Source organism: Nerophis ophidion, linkage group LG16 (assembly GCF_033978795.1).
Source record: "Nerophis ophidion isolate RoL-2023_Sa linkage group LG16, RoL_Noph_v1.0, whole genome shotgun sequence".
Classification (NCBI taxonomy): Eukaryota; Metazoa; Chordata; class Actinopteri; order Syngnathiformes; family Syngnathidae; genus Nerophis; species Nerophis ophidion.
The window spans coordinates 16,175,043-16,186,595 of NC_084626.1; the positions used below are offsets into that span (position 1 = coordinate 16,175,043).

The 11,553-nt window shown below is 38.7% G+C and overlaps 2 long non-coding RNA genes across 3 annotated transcripts; both read right to left on the bottom strand.

Moving 5' to 3' along the window:
* Positions 1 to 211: 211 nt before the first annotated feature.
* LOC133535023 (uncharacterized) lies at positions 212 to 3,729 on the bottom strand. Of its 2 annotated transcripts, XR_009802128.1 has the most exons (3): positions 3,213 to 3,729; positions 586 to 657; positions 212 to 469 (listed from the first exon to the last, which is right to left on the bottom strand). It is a non-coding gene; the product is annotated as an uncharacterized LOC133535023 (long non-coding RNA). The 2 variants fall into 2 exon arrangements; XR_009802127.1 differs by lacking the exon at positions 3,213 to 3,729 and having other exon boundaries at positions 586 to 919.
* Positions 3,730 to 3,839: 110 nt separating this feature from the next.
* On the bottom strand, positions 3,840 to 9,512 carry LOC133535022 (uncharacterized). Its single transcript, XR_009802126.1, has 4 exons — positions 8,848 to 9,512; positions 5,430 to 5,505; positions 4,435 to 4,512; positions 3,840 to 3,901 (listed from the first exon to the last, which is right to left on the bottom strand). It is a non-coding gene; the product is annotated as an uncharacterized LOC133535022 (long non-coding RNA).
* Positions 9,513 to 11,553: the final 2,041 nt, after the last annotated feature.

The window sequence follows — 11,553 nt, forward strand, 5'->3', positions numbered from 1 at the left end:
TAATGACATCAGAGACTTAACAAAACCACCTGAGTTGGTTTAGTTGATGTGTTGTCATTTAAAAAAAAAATCCCAATCCCATGCTACTGTAATCTAAAACCAAGAAGAGTTTAAAAGAAACATGGGTAAAAATGTAATTGTCAACTAAGTGTAACTGAATTGTTTTTGTGGATTTTGTCGCTAAGAATTATCTGGAATAAATACAAAACGCTTGCTGTTTATTTTGCTTTTTTAATTGCTGGTAACATACTCAAACTACCACAGAAGATGTGGGAAAACATTTTTTTTCCCTTTTTTTAATATAATTCTGTTATGGATGTAGTACTTGATGGCAAGCCAATCTCTGTCCTGTAGAGCTACTAGTTCTTTATGGAGGCAGGCTTCACAATCTTTTTTACCTGGTACTTTGTTGCCAGTTACAAAATGCAACATGTGTCATTCAACTGCTTCCACTTCTTCCCCTTTGCAGCTGTCATAAAGGAGGCAAAATACAATTTCTTACTGAAGGAAAAATGACTATAACACAGTGAAAAGGTGCAAAACGTAATATAATATTCTAGTAAATGATGTGGATTATTTATTTACCCCGCTTTGGAGTGGACCAAGTGGAAGAAGCTTGAGACATACCCACTTCCAGCGATTTGTCCTGCTGTCAATCTGAAAGGAAGAATTAGAAAACTGTAAAAGTAAACATTTAACATATTGTGCTTTGTGAAGCAGCGGAGTATATGTGTTGTCTGTCTATTTATGAATAATGCAGACCAGGAGTGTTGGCTGAGTTCTTAACGTTTGCTTTCAGAGCGTGCATATCACAACATACAAGATGCCGTCATGGCGACACAACCTATACCGGGCTACCGCGCATGCTCGTCACTCCTGTTGCATGCTGGGTAGGGTAGTTCTTTTTCCCCCTGGCTCATAACATCACAATATAGTACCATGTATATGTGTTCAGTTTATCAAAGCACCAAGCAAACAGATATGGCCATAATTATTTTAAGTCCACTACGCAGAATAAACACAACATTATTAATATTGCTACTACGGATAATTTGATAAAAAATTCCCTAAAACAGCCCACTACCTATAATATAAGTTTTTTAAACATAAGATCCCTGATAAAAAAAAATGTTTCTGCTGTTACCTCAGAAATTGCCTGTTCAGATGTTATGATTGTGGCTCAGAGATTTGTATGTAGATTATATTTATTTTCCATAACAAACAGGATAACTTAAATACCCTGGCAGTGGCAATAAGCTTAAATGTTTGTATTTACATTTTTTGAGTTGATTTTCATAAAATTTGCTATTTAACTGCTACTGTTTAACAAGGACTGATTTAAATTGTGTTTGCTCAACAAATGTTTTGGCGCTTTTGTTCATGTGGGAGAATATTCCAATAAAGGTGCACTACACACTACTTTTGAATTCATTATTGGGCTTTGCGTATACAATGCATTTAATCGCGATTAATAAGAGAAATAGTGCGATTAACTTCGATTAAAAATTTTAATCATTGCCCAGCCCTAATATATATACAAACCCCGTTTCCATAAAAGTTGGGAAATTGTGTTAGATGTAAATATAAACTGAATACAATGATTTGCAAATCCTTTTCAACCCATATTCAATTGAAAGCATTACAAAGACAACATATTTGATGTTCAAACTCAAACTTTTTTTTTTTTGCAAATAATAATTAACTTTGAATTTAATGGCTGCAACACGTGCCAAAGTAGTTGGGAAAGGGCATGTTCACCACTGTGTTACATCACATTTTCTTTTAACAACACTCAATAAACGTTTGGGAACTGAGGAAACTAATTGTTGAAGCTTTGAAAGTAGAATTCTTTACCATTCTTGCTTGATGTACAGCTTAAGTTGTCGTGTTTTACGCTTCATAATGCGCTACACATTTTCGATGGGAGACATGTCTGGACTGCAGGCGGGCCAGGAAAGTACCCGCACTCTTTTACTACGAAGACACGCTGTTGTAACACGTGGCTTGGCATTGTTTTGCTGAAATAAGCAGGGGCGTCCATGATAATGTTGCTTGGATGACAACATATGTTGCTCCAAAACCTGTATGGACCATTCAGCATTAATGGTGCCTTCTCAGATGTGTAAGTTACCCATGCTTTGGGCACTAATACACCCCCATACCATCACACATGCTGGCTTTTGAACTTTGCGCCGGATGGTTATTTTCCTCTTTGTTCCGGAGAACACCACGTCCACAATTTCCATATATAATTTGAAATGTGGACTCGTCAGACCACAGAACACTTTTCCACTTTGCCTCAGTCCATCTTAGATGAGCTCGGGCCCAGCGAAGCCCGCGGCGTTCCTCTGTGTTGTTGATAAATGGCATTTGCTTTGCATAGTAGAGTTTTAACTTGCATTTACAGATGTAGCGACCAACTGTAGTAACTGACAGTGGTTTTCTGAAGTATTTCTGAGCCCATGTGGTGATATCTTTTACACACTGATGTCGGTTTTTAATGCAGTACATCGCTTACGTGCAGTGATTTCTCCAGATTCTCTGAACCTTTTGATAATTTTACGGACCGTAGATGGTAAAATCCCTAAATTCTTTGCAAAAAAAATGTTTAGCAGTTTTAACATCAAATATGTTGTCTTTGTAGCATATTCAACAGAATTGGGGTATCCTGTTTATATGTACATCTAACACAATTTCCCAACTCATATGGAAACGGGGTTTGAATGTATTTATATATATATATATAGCCTATTATTTGCGCACTATTTACAAGTTATGTACCAAAAACACGACCACCGAAAAAATACTTTGATCAATGAAAACAGCGCTGCAGAAACCGGCTGTAAACAAGAGGCACTGCATTTTCTGAATTGAAACACTCATTTTAAAGCTTTGACATTAACATTTTAACACACACTAATCTGATTCAGAAAATATGAGGACCTTATATGAAACACACCTAGGTCTTTCTTGGTTCAAACAATATGAGGACATGACGAGTGCTCACATGTAGAATTTATGTTGTTGACTTGTAACATCTCCTGTTTTGCTAAACATGAGTTCCAAACTCCCTACTGACTAACATGGATGTACCCTTACGAAAATGTTGTCATGTAAACTGATCTGTGAGAGATTAAAATTAATAAATGTCTTTCAAAATATAGGTTGGGTCAAATTTAGAGCAGATATAGTAAAAATAGACATGTAATAACCTGTTGGAGGGATGAAGTCGGTTTATGGCTGTCATCTGAATCCAGAGAATGTTGAGATAGAACCTCAAACAGTTGGTTTCTGCAACAAAACACAAAAATATAATGTCATAACTAATTAATTATAACATTCTCACCACTTTTTGTTGATAAAAATCTGAGCATACAATGCCAGATAAAGGGTAAAGATTATTACAGAGTTTCAGCTCTTAGACAATTCATTAAGAATGTAACACACACAAAAATCTGGTTCAGAAAATATGAGGACCTGAATTGAGACACTCATTTTAAAGCTTTGACATTAACATTGTAACACACATTTTCTGGTCCAGAAAATATGAGGACCTTATATGAAACACACCTAAGTCTTTCTTGCTTCAAACAATATAAGGACATGACGAGTGCTCACATGTAGAATTTATGTTGTTGACTTGTAACATCTCCTATTTTGCTAAACATGAGTTCTAAACTTTCTACTGACTAACATGGATGTACCCTTGCGAAAAAGTTGTCATATAAACTGATCTGTGAGAGATTAAAATAAATAAATGTCTCTCAAAATATAGGTTGGGTCAAATTTAGAGCAGATATAGTAAAAATAGACATGTAATAACCTGTTGGAGGGATGAAGTCAGTTAATGGCTCACATCTGAATCCGGAGAATGTTGAGATGGAACCTCAACAGTTGGTTTCTGCAACAAAACACAAAAATATAATGTCAGAACTAATTAATTATAACATTATCAGCACTTTTTGTTGATGAAACTCTCAGCATACAATGCCAGATAAATAGTAAAGATTATTACAGAGTTTCAGCTCTTAAACAATTAATTAAGAATATAAAACACACTAAAATCGGGTTCAGAAAATATGAGGACCTGAATTGAGACACTCATTTTAAAGCTTGGACATTAACATTGTAACACACACTAATCTGGTTTAGAAAATATGAGGACCTTATATGAAACACACCCAAGTCTTTCTTGGTTCAAACAATATAAGGACATGACGAGTGGTCACATGTAGAATGTATGTTGTTGACTTGTAACATCTCCTGTTTTGCTAAACATGAGTTCCAAACTCCTTACTGACTAACATGGATGTACCCTTACGAAAAAGTTGTCATATAAACTGATCTGTGAGAGATTAAAATTAATAAATGTCTTTCAAAATATAGGTTGGGTCACATTTAGAGCAGATATAGTAAAAATAGACTTGTAATAACCTGTTGGAGGGATGAAGTCGGTTTATCGCTCACATCTGAATCTGGAGAATGTTGTGATAGAACCCCAACAGTTGGTGTCTGCAACAAAACACAAAAATATAACGTCAGAACTAATTAATTATAACATTAACAACCACTTTTGGTTGATAATATTCTGAGCATATAATTCTACATAAGCAGTAAAGATTATTATAGCGTTTTAGCTCTTAGACTATTATTTAAGAATGTAACATTCACTAAAATGTGGTTCAGAAAATATGAGGACCTGGATTGAAACACTCATTTTAAAGCTTTGAATTAAACATTGTAACACACACTAATGTGGTTCAGAAAAATATGAGGACCTTATATGAAACACACTGAAGTCTTTTTTAGTTCAAACAATATGAGTACATGACAAGTGATCACATATAGAATTCATGTTGCTGACCTGTAACATCTCCTGTTTTGCTAAACATGAGTTGTAAATTCCACAGACTAACATGGATGTACGCTTAAAAAATGTTGTCATATAAACTGATCTGTGAGAGGTTAAAAGGATTAAATGTCTTTTGAAGTATAGGTTGTGTCAAGTTTTTAGCAGATATAGGGCAGCACGGTGGAACAGGGGTTAGTGCATGTGCGTCACAAATCGTTAAATCCTGGGCAAAAATCCACACAGAAAGATCGACGTGATCTTTCTGTGTGGAGTTTGCATGTTCTCCCCGTGACTGCGTGGGTTCCCTCCGGGTACTCCGGCTTCATCATACCTCCAAAGACATGCACCTGGGGATAGGTTGATTGGCAACACTAAATTGGCCCTAGTGTGTGAATGTGAGTGTAAATGTTGTCTATTTGTGTTGGCCGTGTAATGAGGTGGCGACTTGTCCAGGGTGTACTCCGCCTTCCGCCCGAATGCAGCTCCGATATGCTCAAGCACACCCCGCCAACCCAAAAAAGGGACAGGTAGTAGAAAATGGATGGATGGATGGATAGTAAAATAGTCAAGTAATAACCTGTTGGATGGACGAAGTCGGTTTATCGCTCACATGAATCTGGAGAATGTTGAGATAGAACATCAACAGTTGGTGTCTGCAACAAAACACATAAAAATAATGTTAGAACTTATTAATTATAACATTATCAGCACTTTTTGTTGTTAACATTATGAGCATATAATGCCAGATAAATAGTAAAGATAAATAATAAATAATAAAATAAATGGGTTGTACTTGTATAGCGCTTTTCTACCTTCAAGGTACTCAAAGCGCTTTGACACTACTTCCACATTTACCCATTCACACACACATTCACACACTGATGGAGGGAGCTGCCATGCAAGGCGCCAACCAGCACCCATCAGGAGCAAGGGTGAAGTGTCTTGCTCAGGACACAACGGACATGACGAGGTTGGTACTAGGTGGGATTTGAACCAGAACTTCCCTCGGTACTCGACCACAAAAGAACCTTTTTAAATTGATGCAAGAGCAAATACACCATATCCTGATAAAACAGTTTATCAATTAACAATGTTTGGAATATCTGTTTTAAAAAGGAATAATAATAGTCGTTACTTGACTAAAAATTCAATTAAAAACAGAATTACTCTTTCATAAATGTAAATAATTATTAAATTAAGTACAAACCCTGTTTCCATATGAGTTGGGAAATGGTGTTAGATGTAAATATAAACGGAATACAATGATTTGCAAATCATTTTCAAGCCATATTCAGTTGAATATGCTACAAAGACAACATATTTGATGTTCACTCTGATAAACATTTTTTTGGTGCAAATAATCATTAACTTTAGAATTTGATGCTAGCAACACGCAACAAACAAGTTGGGAAAGGTGGCAATAAATACTGATAAAGTTAAGAAATGCTCATCAAACACTTATTTGGGACATCCCACAGGTGTGAAGGCTAATTTGGAACAGGTGGGTGCCATGATTGGGTATAAAAACAGCTTCCCAAAAAATGCTCAGTCTTTCACAGGAAAGGATGGGGCGAGGTACACCCCTTTGTCCACAACTGCGTGAGCAAATAGTCAAACAGTTTAAGAACAACCTTTCTCAAAGTGCAATTGCAAGAAATTTACTGATTTCAACATCTACGCTCCATGATATCATCAAAAGGTTCAGAGAATCTGGAGAAATCACTCCACGTAACCGGCATGTCTGGAAACTAACATTGAATAACCGTGACCTTCGATCCCTCAGACGGCAATGTATCAAAAACCGACATCAATCTCTAAAGGATATCACCACATGAGTTCAGGAACACTTCAGGAAACCACTGTCACTAAATACAGTTTGTTGCTATATCTGTAAGTGCAAGTTAAAGCTCTATTATGCAAAGTGAAAGCCATTTATCAACAACATCCAGAAACGCCGCCGGCTTCTCTGGGCCCGAGATCATCTAAGATGGACTGATGCAAAGTGGAAAGGTGTTCTGTGGTCTAACGAGCCCACATTTCAAATTTTTTGGGGAAATATTCGACACCGTTTCATCCGGACCAAAGGGGAAGCGAACCATCCAGACTGTTATCGACGCAAAGTTGAAAAGCCAGCATCTGTGATGGTATGGGGGTGCATTAGTGCCCAAGGCATGGGTAACTTACACATCTGTAAGTTACCCATCTGTTTGGAACAACATTTGCTGCCATTTAAGCGCCAACTTTTTCATGTGCGCCCCTGCTTATTTCAGCAAGACAATGCCAAGCCACATTCAGCACGTGTTCAGCTTCATAAAAAAGAGTGCAGGTACTTTCCTGGCCGGCCTGCAGTCCTATCAAAAATGTGTGGTGCATTATGAAGCGTAAAATACGACAGAGGAGACCCCGGACTGTTGAACGACTGAAGCTCTACATAAAACAAGAATGGGAAAGAATTCCACCTTCCAAGCTTCAACAATTAGTTTCCTCAGTTCAAACGATTATTGAGTGTTGTTGAAAGAAAAGGTGATGTAACACAGTGGTGAACATGCCCTCTCCCAACTACTTTGGCACGTGTTGCAGCCATGAAATTCTAAGTTAATTATTATTTGTAAAAAAAATTATTCCGTTTGGATTTACATCTAACACAATTTCCCAACTCATATGGAAACGGGGTTTGTAATTAATGTGTTACTTGAAAAAGAAAAGTTTTAAATATCTAGCATATGCAGTTGAGAGACATTTCATGAGAGCAGAGTGTGTGTGTGCCTTTAAAAAGCTGTGCCTTTTGCCAAGTGGGACGTCAGCGCCCAGACATAGCAAAATAGTTCAGCTGTATTTTTTAGCTTAGCAGTGGCAGTTAAGATAGTTCTGTTGAATGTTTTTGTTTGCGTGTGGATGAGGCCTCTTTCTATTTGATATCGTGTTCGTAATTACTTCCGGGGGTTGCTTTCATTAGTAAAAAGATATTACCTGCACTAAACCTTTTGTGCTTCTAACGCTGTCTTGTTGACATACAATCACATCAAAAGTATCATGCCAGATTACATAAAACGCATCGTAACAGCGTTGTAGCGTACATAAAAGTTATTAGATTACTCGTTACCGGTAAAAGTAACAGCATTAGTAACATCGTTTTCATATACCGCTGTTATACCATCCATCCATCCATCCATCATCTTCCGCTTTTCCGAGGTGGGGTCGCGGTGGCAGCAGCCTAAGCAGGGAAGCCCAGACTTCCCTCTCCCCAGCCACTTCGTCTAGCTCTTCCCGGGGGATCCCGAGGCGTTCCCAGGCCAGCCGGGAGACATAATCTTCCCAAGGTGTCCTGGGTCTTCCCCGTGGCCTCCTACCGGTTGGACGTGCCCTAAACACATCCCTAGGGAGGCGTTCGGGTGGCATCCTGACCAGATGGCCGAACCACCTCATCTGGCTCCTCTCCATGTGGAGGAGCAGCGGCTTTACTTTGAGTTCCTCCCGGATGGCAGAGCTTCCCACCCTATCTCTAAGGGAGAGCACCCTTACCCGGTGGAGGAAACTCATTTCGGCCGCTTGTACCCGTGATCTTATCCTTTCGGTCATGACCCAAAGCTCATGACCATAGGTGAGGATGGGAACGTAGATCGACCGGTAAATTGAGAGCTTTGCCTTCCGGCTCAGCTCCTTCTTCACCACAACGGATCGATACAACGTCCGCATTACCGAAGACGCCGCACCGATCCGCCTGTCAATCTCACGATCCACTCTTCCCCCACTCGTGAACAAGACTCCGAGGGGCCATAGAGGTCAGGTGCATTGTGAGCTGGGCGGCAGCCGAAGGCAGGGCACTTGGCGGTCCGATCCTCGGCTACAGAAGCTAGCTCTTGGGACGTGGAACGCTGTTATTCCAAACACTTCTAATTAAAGCCATATAATACAACCTCTATTAGACAGTAAGGAAATGATCCAAATGAGATGTTGATACAGTTACCATTGATATGTTACATAACAAGACATACCTTTCCAATCATTGATCCACTGGGCCTTAAAACAAGACTTGTCACATCCAGATCAAATAAACTCGGTGGCTTCAGCCTCAGGATTACGTCTCGCTCTTCTTTTGGGCACGATGTCTATATCATGTGTTGATGCGCCTAACAAATCCACACATAAAAATGAAAAAAGTCAGTGACACAGAAATAAAACAAAGAACTAAACCCTTCAAAAACTGTTAAATTTAGGCTCAATGCAGACATGAAGCTTCTCAAACAAAGAACTAATGTAACAATATCAGTAACATGCCAACTCCACAGTGCTTATCAGCTTGAAATATTTGTATTTGAGAAAAAGGATAAACAATTTGAAGAACTCTAGTCTGTCTTGTTTAAAATTAAGACAAGGTTTACTAGCATAGTGATCAAGGGTGATGGGTCAAATGGAGAGAATAATTTCACCACACCTAGTGTGTGTGTGACAATCACTGCTACTTATAATCTTCCATGCAACTTTAAAAAAAAAATGTTAAATGCCTTGGGCTTGGCCCAGAACTGAAATGCTTAATTTAACCTCATAAAATCAAATCTGATTGCAATTAATAACAACAACATTTAACTGTTGATTATAATGAACTATTTTCCTATGTTAAAAAACATTGGTCTATTTAATTACGTTAAACTCCATTTTATGCTCACCTGATTCAACCATGCTGCCGAAGACTGTCAAAGATTGTTTGTGACCAAGATAGATGTCCCCCTCCGGTGATGCAGGTCCCGGAAGTGATGTTCACTGAGCACTCTGTTGTGCTCAAAATTGTGTGTGAAGTTGTGTATTTCGATTATAAATGGTCCTTTTGGAAAACCCTTTTTATATATATATTCAATATTAAGTGTGATACATGAGCTGTATAACTTCCATGATGAAAATAGTTAACTAGTGATTTAGCCCTCTGTTAGGAGCAGACATCGTCCAGCGGCCAATCAGGCGGCGCCTAACTGAAAATTGTACCAATCAGACGCCGAGACTCTTCAGAGTGGGCGGAAGTAACCATCTTGAACACCATGTAAAGTGAATACCTCCAAAAACAATCCCCATATTAATCCTAAATTTGCCCCAAATATAAAAATACCCAAATAATGTGCTATTGTAACCATTTGAAAATATTAAATACTGTGTGTAGTTTGAATTGCATTTGAATTATTGCCTTTGTCTCAATCAAGGTTGAAGGTTGTTTTTTTTTATGCAAAAACCTACATTTCAGGCACATTTAAAGCAATTATTGTGCGGCATTGTATTTTAGTCAACAGAATAGCAAAAAGTCCAATACAGTAAAATACTGAATCAAACAAATTAAATCATCACCATAATCCCTTTATTACTAATTGTCTAGCCCAAATCCTCTCCAGATAAACCAAATTAATAGATAAAACTAACACTAAAAAGGATGAGATCATCAGATCAGTTGAAAATGTGTTGTTATTTGATTCAGAATTCAGGAGTATGTTTATTGCTGTAATGGTTAGATGTTTTTCAAAATGTTGGAGTGTGTGAGTTTCTGACCCACATGACATATGAGGACATATGACATATGAGGACAAGTGTGTGTGTGTGTGTGTCATAATAGCAAAGATGGCCACTAGGGGCAAAATCGAAGGTGACCAAAAAAATTAAACACACTTTCACACACTTTTTCTGAAAATTTGACAAATGAAGACTTTAGAGATTTTTGGTCTGGGAACATGCTGGGAGGGTCTAGAACACGATAGCATTGCGGGAAATATGGGGACATGGAAAATGTCCTCATATTTCAACAGGTCCTCATATGTAAGGTGAAATTTCATAAAAATGTCCCCATATGTCACTTTGACAAACGCACACACACACACACACACACACACACACACACACACACACACACACACACACACACACGCAGAGGAGGGGTACAAAAGGGCGGTGTAAGGCTTAGTCATTATTTGGAGCTTTATACGTTAGCGTAAAGACTTTGTTCGATTCGGTCATGATTAGTGAAACGCCTGTGTCGATTTATAAAAATAATAAAACTTACATTGACGCTCCGCCAAAAAGTCGAGTGTTTCTAAATCGTATTCAGATGCCACCGACCGAGTCTTTGCGTGAGAAATGGGACTTGGAAGCGTACGGGATGGAGGGATCTTTTGGATTTGTATTCAGATACGAAATGGGTGATATCTGCTTATTTCAGCTAAAAGAAAGAAGAGACGGAAGCCCTTTCTCGATATTTTCATCGTTATCTACCGTGGATTGGGAAGTTTTTGTTACGTGGGGAGATGTGGACACGCACACACAAACACACACACACACACACACACACACACACACACACACACACACACACACACACACACACACACACACACACACACGCACGCACACACACGCACACACGCACACACACACACACACGCGCACACACACACACACACACACACACACACACACACACACACACACACACACACACACACACACACACACACACACACACACACACACACACACACACACATATTCGTACGCACACATCGTTAAGACCAGAAGAGGGGACAAAGGAGGGTTCAGTTTTTACTGACCAGCCATTTGACAGTTTAAATGTTTACGATCGTTTGAAACAACTTCCATACCTCACGAAAACATATTTAAACAGATGGAGAAACTGTCGCAGAACACAGTGTAACCTAGCAACTGAC